General features: G+C 34.0%; 1 protein-coding gene across 3 annotated transcripts in view; it reads right to left on the minus strand.

The window, feature by feature from the left end:
* Positions 1 to 9007, minus strand: part of Remo (Remoulade) — a 104142-nt gene that overhangs the window by 63806 nt on the left and 31329 nt on the right. The window contains exon 3 of one of the 3 annotated variants that reach the window (XM_076516266.1): positions 5739 to 5897. The exons of the other annotated variants lie outside the window; for them this stretch is intronic. The gene's annotated coding sequence lies outside the window, so the exon portion shown is untranslated. The remainder of the gene's footprint in view (positions 1 to 5738; positions 5898 to 9007) is intronic. 3 annotated transcript variants of the gene reach the window in all.

The following is a 9007-nucleotide window of genomic DNA, read 5'->3' on the forward strand; positions in this document are numbered from 1 at the left end:
TTAAGAAATAACACATACTCTCCAGGAACAAAATTTGTGTTACATTGAGTTATTCATCCTTGTTGTAAACGTTGGGCTTTGCCTGCTTGCGCAGCTTTTCAAACTGGACACAAACGAAAACTCAGAGACACCACGGTTCGCAGTTTATGTATGATCACTTTCATCCTGCCTCTTGAGGTGTAGAGACGTCCTTTGGTTGACGGAAGGAGACGACAATGGTATATATCAGTAGGATAATACTGTGAGAGAGTGCCTGGTCAGACGACGATGCAAGAAAAAGAAACCGAGGTTTCATAAGGGCTGGAAACATTGCTTTCAGAGATCTACTGGGTCCTCATTGTGACTAGTTCTCCAGAAATTCGAATCTACAGAAGACAAGCTGAAGATTTAGTTCGCTTCGGTACAACCAATCGCCTATGGGTAAACACACTTTTTGTAATAAACATTACTTCTGACATCCATAAAACACCAAACCAAACCGTTTATTTTTGACGCAACGTAGAAACTCAGTCGCATTTTCAGATTCACATAATACAAACACCCTGTTCGACCCTGCAGTTATTAGTGGGACTATCCTATTCTTGCGCGGAAATCAATTTATCCGAGAATACCACGCCGTCTAAATTTTTTATCTACAAATCAACATCGACTTGTAGCTTCAATTTCCTCAAATACGTTATTCACATGCACAGTATTTCTAAACTCAGAAATTACATCCAGTTCTGCAAGTCAACTCTTGGCCCAGTTGTTTGTTGTTAAGTGCAAAAGGACTATGTTCTGCCAATCTCAGGTATTAAAACCAGATTTATAGAGTTATGAGCACAGCGAACTGTTACTGATCCATGAAAGGGTAATGTCTCTAGGCCTCTTCGATTTGTATGTCCGATTGTGATTCGTCACGTGATTTCTGATGATGTCACTCTCTAAAAATAGGTATCGGAATACACGCTACTAACGCTTAATTTTTGAAATTATTTCTAAGATGACTTTTTCTGATATACAGAAAAATATCACTTTTGAGGTTACTTTACAGCTATACTGCAGTACCTAACAAAATTATTTTGTATACTGAAACACATATAACACGTCACTAATCTATACATCAGGTTAATGACTTTAGGCTCACGTTTGTTTTATTCCACCTCCCTCCCCTCTACATGAAAAAATATATAAAAATTCATTTAACTGTTATGCATTTATACAAACCAGGGAATGAAACAAACTCTACAAATATTTTCACATACTTGTGAACGGTGTAATAAACCCTAGTCATTGCCAAAGGCGTTAAATTTAAAGTTAGATACTGCTACGGCTGTAAACCAAACCAAATGCACCGAATATATTACTTAAACGTTCTTTGCTATTGACCTAAGTTTAAGTGTGCAAGCTGGATCGTTGAATATGCAACACAAGCCTGGCCAGAGCATATGCTATATATTACTTTAACACAGCCCATTTCAAAGTGCACAGGATCGAAGTTCAAAAGAACTACTTTATGTGTTACGTCATAATCGTGACTTTGTTGCTTACGCACGTGTCTGTAACAAAATGTCTGTAAGACGGCGACTGTCGAACAAATTCTACTGTTCTTTGACAAAACAGCTTCGATAGAGAAAGTTCCGAAGTAGTCAGTTAAATAAATAAATAGGAGTTTCACTCATAGTCACACAATAGATAGTGACAACATCGAAGTACAGTGCCGACTGTATTTTACGAGATGGCTGTTATTATCATATATTTCATTTTAGAGCCGAACGCCCACATCGACGACCACTCAATAATGGTTCAAACCAAGTACCCAGATATCGCAAACAACCAACGGAAATCTTCCAACATGAAAATATCAAAATACCGCCGAGTAGAGACCGTATTAGAAGAAACATGAAGACGGATTCAGACAACCCGACTCAGAAGACGACAAAACCCATTGTTAGCAACACGCCAAGTTCCAGTAGTTCAAGAAAGAAAAAAGGACAGTTCCTGCCAGACTTCAATCCTAGTTCCACAGAATTCAACAACCAGCCAGACTCAAACCATTACGAAGATAACCATCGACGCGACAGCACAAACTGAAAAACAATCTACCTCCACGCAGAAAACTCAAACCAAAATCTCGAGAAGAAACAAAGCATCACAGACCAGCGAAGAACAACTCACCGAAGAACAGCCAGTAGCTCCACCACCAAGACCACGTTTCTGACTTGCACCAATGGGCTTCAAGTGTGGAAACAAGTTCATGATGAAGTTACCACCCGATCTACAAGACTGCAGCTAACAGTTTCCACGTATACCACCAACATAGTTCATCAGTTTTTTTTTTGTTTTTTTCTTCTTTCTTCCCAGCTACTTCCGGGCACGGTCTGGGTAGATTATTCGGCGCCCAGGCCGTGAAAGTGGGTTTTCTCGGGGTACTCCCGTTTCCCCCCACAGCAAAATCTCTGGCATCGGACCTGTAGGTCCCAGCCTCATTCTGAAAAGGGCCGTTTACCCAGTCAAGGGTATCTAATCAATTACAGTAAATTTTAAAAATCAATTCGCCAGCCGCCAGGGTACTCCATCCTCGAGCCAAGGTCTGGCTCACTTCACTTTCGCTGCTTTCGTCCAGTTCTCCCGTCCTTCCTCTCACTCACAAATACACAACTCCATTTTTTGAAATGTTAAAAATAAAGTAAAAATTCCACGGATATTTTAAAACATTTCTCATGTAAGGGGACGAAGAGGAACTACAAAGTTCCTGAACACCCCAGTTGGAGAGAGAACTCTTCTGATTTCTCTCTCTCTAAACTGAACCCCTGCCACGTTAGTTTTAGTTTTAGTTTTTTTTTAGTCACACAATTTCGAATACAGCTATCTACTAATAATATACGAATCATCAAAGCTACAGCTTGTATTTAATCTCACGGAGATGTTGCACGAACTTCGTATCTCACGTCTTTTCACGTGCGCAGTGTTCGATAAACGAAGTGGATTTCTTGCACGCTTGGTGGCTTTTAAATTTCATGCATATATCCAAACAAACGACGGTTTTAAGTATGCTAAACTACTTACATAAAGCAAACAATAACCATAAGAGCACTAATTTCAACAACAGCTGTTCCATTCATAAGAGCTGTCATTTAGCTGAAAACACGATTATTTCATGCTTCTAAGGGGTGTGGTGGCGGGGATACAGTTTTTTTTTTCTTTCCACAGTACTACATTTTTTGGCCATCGTCTCCATTTATCCAAATAGCTTTATTTGCATAATACAATGTCTTGCTTTTAAGTATCTTTCTACTTTAGTCTTAGCATTATTTGTAACTTCGAAATGTTTCCACTGATATTGGCCATTATAATTTTAAAAATTTTCACCCATCAGAAAATGGAATAATACCATTTTCTGCGAGATTTTTAATGTAAATATAATCTTAATTTTAATATAATTTCCGTATTAATAATGTAACTCATACTAGATACACAATTAATGTTTTCGTTTCAGCCAAGTAATAAATGTTAACAAATGTACTGGTACTTTGATGTATACACTGCTGGCCAAAATCTTAAGGGAAATGCACATAAAGAAAAAATATGCATTTTGTGTTGTTAGACTCAACCACTTACTTGAGTAGAGCTTCGAAAGATGAAAATAAGAAAAGGGGAAAAAACTTTTTTAGCATTTAATAGTGAAAATGTGAACACTATGAAATTAGCCTAAATACTAGCTGGTCAAAAGTTTAAGACTATACCAAAAAGAAGTCCTAAACAGGGTAGGAAATGCCCAACAAGAGGTCTCAATAGTGATTTACATGGCCGTCATTCTGAATAACTTCAAACATTCACTTTGGCATGGTCGATATAAGCGTTTGCAGAAGGCTGGCTGGAATGCTATTCCAAGTAGTGAAAATGGCTTCACGAAGATCGTGCATTGTTTGGAATTAACGTCCATTTCTATAGATTTCCCTTGCCATCCACCCCCAAACATTTTCAATGGGGTTCAATTCGGGCAAACACGCTGGATGGTCCAAAAGAATCACGTTATTCGCCAAGAAAAAGTCCTTTGTCCTGCAGACATTGTGGATTGCAGCGTTGTCCTGCTAAAAGATCTAGTCATTTCCACACAAGCGAAGGCCTTCAGTCAATAAGGATTCTCTCTCCAATATGCCAATGTAGTCAGCCCCTGTTTGACGCCCCTGTATAACCTGAAGCTCCATTGTTCCATGGAAGGAGAAAGCACCCCAGATCATGATGGAACCTCCTCTACTATGTCGTGTACAAAATGTCTCCCGTGGGATATCCTTATTGTGCCAGTAAAGTTGGAAGCCATCTGGACCATCCAGGTTAAATGTTTTCTCATCAGAGAACAAAACCTTCGTCCACTTTTCTACGTCCCATGTTTGGTGCTTCTCAGCGAAGTTTAACCGAGCTGTTTCGTGGTGTGGAAGGAGGCGTGACCTTTGAAGACGTTTACGGTTTTTAAAGCCTTTTTCTCGTCTTATTGTTCTTGAGCTGCATTCTGCGTCCTTTATCTGGTTCAACGATCGGCTGGTGTCTTGCTGGACAACCCGTGGAATCCTCCAGCTCAACGCCGAAAAAATTTTCTTGGGCCGACCACTTGAAATTCTCGTTCCGTATCCCTCAGGGTCTTTTAAGAAATTTGCAGCAGTTTTACTACGTCGTATCTCACCAGCGATGGCACGTTGAGAGAGACCTTGCTTTTGCAGCTCGATAATTCTGCCACATTCAAACTCTGTCAACTTTTTAGGCTTTCCCATGTTTTTACTCAATGTAACAGGATATGTTATATAAAATAGCGAAGTATTACACTTTTTTGTTAATTTCTTCTACCCTATTTGTGACTTCAAATGTCACTGTTAAGAATATTTTTATTGAGAATCTAACAAGAATCATACACATACCTCCTTTCAACTAAACATAAATAATAGAAATTAAATGCATATATTTTCCAAATATACAAACACATACGACAATTCATGTATAAATTAAATACGTTACAAACGCTCTAAAATAAATAAAATTAGTCAATATACTTCCTTTCTAAATTAAAATCTTATTCTAATTACACTTACTTTTTCTTTATTGTTATAAAGTTTATTTAAACGATTTAAAGCGACACTTGTGTACAACATATATTTACAATTAAAAGAAATACAAGGTTAAAATTATTACATAATAAATATTTATTAAAACAGGGGCTTGTCCTAAAAAACAGGACTAAATATGTTTAGGTGTTCTGTGACGTCATCTCCAGGAATGAAAGGAAACTTTACATAATAAATTTTACGATTAATTAATTATTTTAGCTTTTCAAACTATTTGGTCACTGAAAAATATCCGAGAACTAATATTTTATAATTTTGCAAAACTTATACATTGTGATTTACAAAGAAAAATATCAAATAACGTATTTACAAATAAAAGGTATACAGTGTTAAAATCATTACACAATAAATGTTTATTAAAAACAGGGGCTTTCCCTTAAAAGACTCTACATATGTTTTGGTATCCTATGACACATTCAGGAGTAATGGCAAAAACGTGGCTAAGACATATACCTACATAATTATTTATATACAAATAATGCCATGTAGGCTTAAACAAACCAGAGTTACAAAACATCTGTCCAGTAGTTTATTTTTTCTAGACCTGGACCACATTTCTTATTTAATACAATATCTTTGTGTTTTTTTTATTTCAAGTTAGATAGTTTCTCAGATATTTAATTCAAATTTAACTTCTACCTGTTTTATCAACTCAGTGTTACTCCAGTCTATAACAAGATGTTTCCACCACATGTTCTGCCAATAACGATTCATTTATTTTGTAATTTTCTACTGTGTTTTTATGTTTCTTAATCCGGAATTTTAAATTTCTTTCCACTTGGTTGAGTTTATATTGACCTGTTGATGATGGAAAGGTACTCAAGATATTAATAAATTTATTGCAATTTTAAATTCAATAAACAAAGAAATTAAGTTCACCTTCAAAAGAAATAATAAAGGGTTGTCATTTTTAGGTGGTGGTAAATATTTCACCATAAAAAAAAATTGTAACAAATATTTATTATAAGCCCTCAAATTTCATCATGTCAATTTTTTTAGTAATCATTCTAAATATATTACATCAATCGGTTTCCAATAAAGAAATGAGAGTTAATAGTTTATTAGAACTAAACAAATGTTTAATTCATTGTCAGTATCTGGAAAAATTTATATTAAGAGGTTTTGAAATGACTAAGAGTACCTTTTTGATAAGAAACATTTAAACAGTTTGATTAGTAACCTAAAGAGACTATTATACCTTTTGTTGTGACTCATTGTTTAAATATACAAACTGATATTTCATTTGTTAATACATAGTTAAAACAAATAGCAGATAAAAATCTTAGAGAGATGTATTAAAAAATAATAAAAAATTATCAATATTACTGAAAAATTTAAATAGATTATTGACTAAATCTAAAGAGTTTTCTAAAGAAAATACTTTCAGTTGTGACGGGAAAAAACTGTTTTATGTAATTTAGGGTATACAAATAACCTACTGGAAACGGAACATTAAATCTTTTTTTTTTTTATTAATAATTCACTTAATTGCAATTCTGAGAAAATAATATATATTTTAAAATGTACAAGTTGTGATTAATTTATATTGACCAAACAAATGATTTACAGTTATGGAAAAGTTGACAGAAGTTCTATGTTAGATGTCACCCTCAAAAAAAGCAAAACAACAAACACTATATGGGAGTAAAAGGTTTCAGCAAATAACGGTTTTAAAAAATTAAAAACAACATTTTCATGTTTTCTTTTTATGGGAATTTAAGCATAAAATGTTATTTTTTTCAAAAATATTTCATAAATCTTTCTGATGCTACTTTAGATTGTAGTCAGTGGGCTGACATGACAAACACATGGTGTAATAGAATGCTTACAGACAATTACAGGATACTCTAAAACTAAACTGCAATTGCATAGTTATATATATATTGCTATATGTTAATTTGTACTCATTGCTATAATGAAGGTATGATGCAAATGTCATCCTTATGATATTGTTTGCATTGTTTTTTACATAGTGATTTTGGCTATCTCTACGTTTCCTTCCTTTTTTGAAAAATTTTTCTTTACTTGTGTTTTTTTAATATAATGTTTCAATAGACATTTTCAGAATTACACAGATATTATTATAAAAGGAAACTATATAATAATATTGTAGAGTTCTGGTGAACTATTGAAGTGATATAAATCTTGTTTAGATGAACAATTGCATCTATCCCTACACATGCAGTGCTATCACCTACTTAATTATAAAACATAACACTGGTTTGTTAATAACCAACAGGTTCAACATGTAAAATAATAACAAACGAAAATTTTATGAACAGGAGAGTAAATTCATTGGCTAAAAATTGAAAATATTTAAACAGATTGTTGTTATTCTTTGATAGATTGTTTAGGCAGAGTATTCATGATGAAACTTTGTAGAATAAGACGGCAACTGCCTATTGTGGAAACACAAGTGTAGAGGATGATATTTTGAAAGTATTCCAATGAAAGGCAGTTGCTGTCTATTCTACAAAGCTTGTTGTTACATGTCTTTCTAAATGTTGTATATTTACAAAAGATGTGATGATACAACAATACATTAGGAATATTGTATCTTGAAATCGTGATATGATTGTGTTGATACATCATCTGATACAATTTATACATCTTTACAAAATTTGGTAAGCTTTTGGTAAACATTGTAAGTCTTTTGTACAGAAAAAATCAGAATTTATAATAAAGTGTTTTTACTAAAACCAATGATTTAGTAAAGGAATATGAGTACTGGATGCTGTATGTCATCTTCATTTCTTTTAGTAAAAACATTAGATGTAAATAACGTAACAAACTAACAATAAAATAGTTAGATATTAATGTTGTTTTTTCACTTCTCTTGGCAGCTACCATTTAATGGACCAAACTTGAGAATTTGAAAAAGCACTGTAAAGTGTTAAGTACTTAAGTAAGACAGTGTCAGTAATATAGATAATAAATTACAGACAAGACTGTCAAACTTTGTAATAAACCTTTGGTGAAACTTCTGTATCTAGGTACATATCATATTGCAGCATCAATATCTATATATTTATTGTACCAACTACTATATGATGAGATAGGTACTCGATATTTTACTCTAACACTGCAGAAAGTTTTGTGATATATTACTGTTCGTTTATGTGCATTCACAATAAAATCTGGTACTGGATCATCAATTCTGTCATATTTTACAATTTAATGTTACAGCTGATTTGGATTTTTTAAGCAAAAAAAACTACACAATGGAATGGCCAATCTGTGCTCTGTCCACCATGAGTATCAAAACCCAAATGTTCGTGTCGTAAGCTTGCAGGCTTGTCACTGAGGGCTATTTGGATAAAACAAGAAGCAACGAATAAAAATATTTTCCCTCGAATTTTTCATCAATTTGATGCCCAAGTGATTAGACACCAATATTAATTTTTAACTTTACATTTAGGCTTAGCATAGCCTAGTGGATAGGGCGCTCGCAGGATCTACTTCTAAATATTGAAATCCTTTCATTTGCAGTAATTTAGGTCGAATAAAAGCATTTAAACTAAATAATATTGTAAATTCTTACAATGGCTAATTACCATAAGCTCACAGCATTGACTCAATGGCTACTTATGTAGGGACATTTGTGCGGTTTCGTGTACTCATTTCTAGCTTGTTTCTATATTTTTGCGTAGCTATCCCTACTTTATCCTGATTTTTTTCAGCTTTTTACTACTTTTTCTTTTAAATGTTTCTTAGACTGTTATAAGAAACATTTGAGACAGTGATGAGCAATCCTTAATACATGACGGCTATTTTTCTCCGGCTTATCGCTGCGTACTAAGCGCTGTATACTTAGTTATATATATAACAGAAGAAAATAAAGCAGATAGATAAATATTCGACAGACGAAATAAATTTCAAGCAGTTGTAAATGAGGCAAGGCAAAATCA

The sequence above is a fragment of the Tachypleus tridentatus genome, chromosome 7, assembly GCF_004210375.1.
Source record: "Tachypleus tridentatus isolate NWPU-2018 chromosome 7, ASM421037v1, whole genome shotgun sequence".
NCBI lineage: Eukaryota > Metazoa > Arthropoda > Merostomata > Xiphosura > Limulidae > Tachypleus > Tachypleus tridentatus.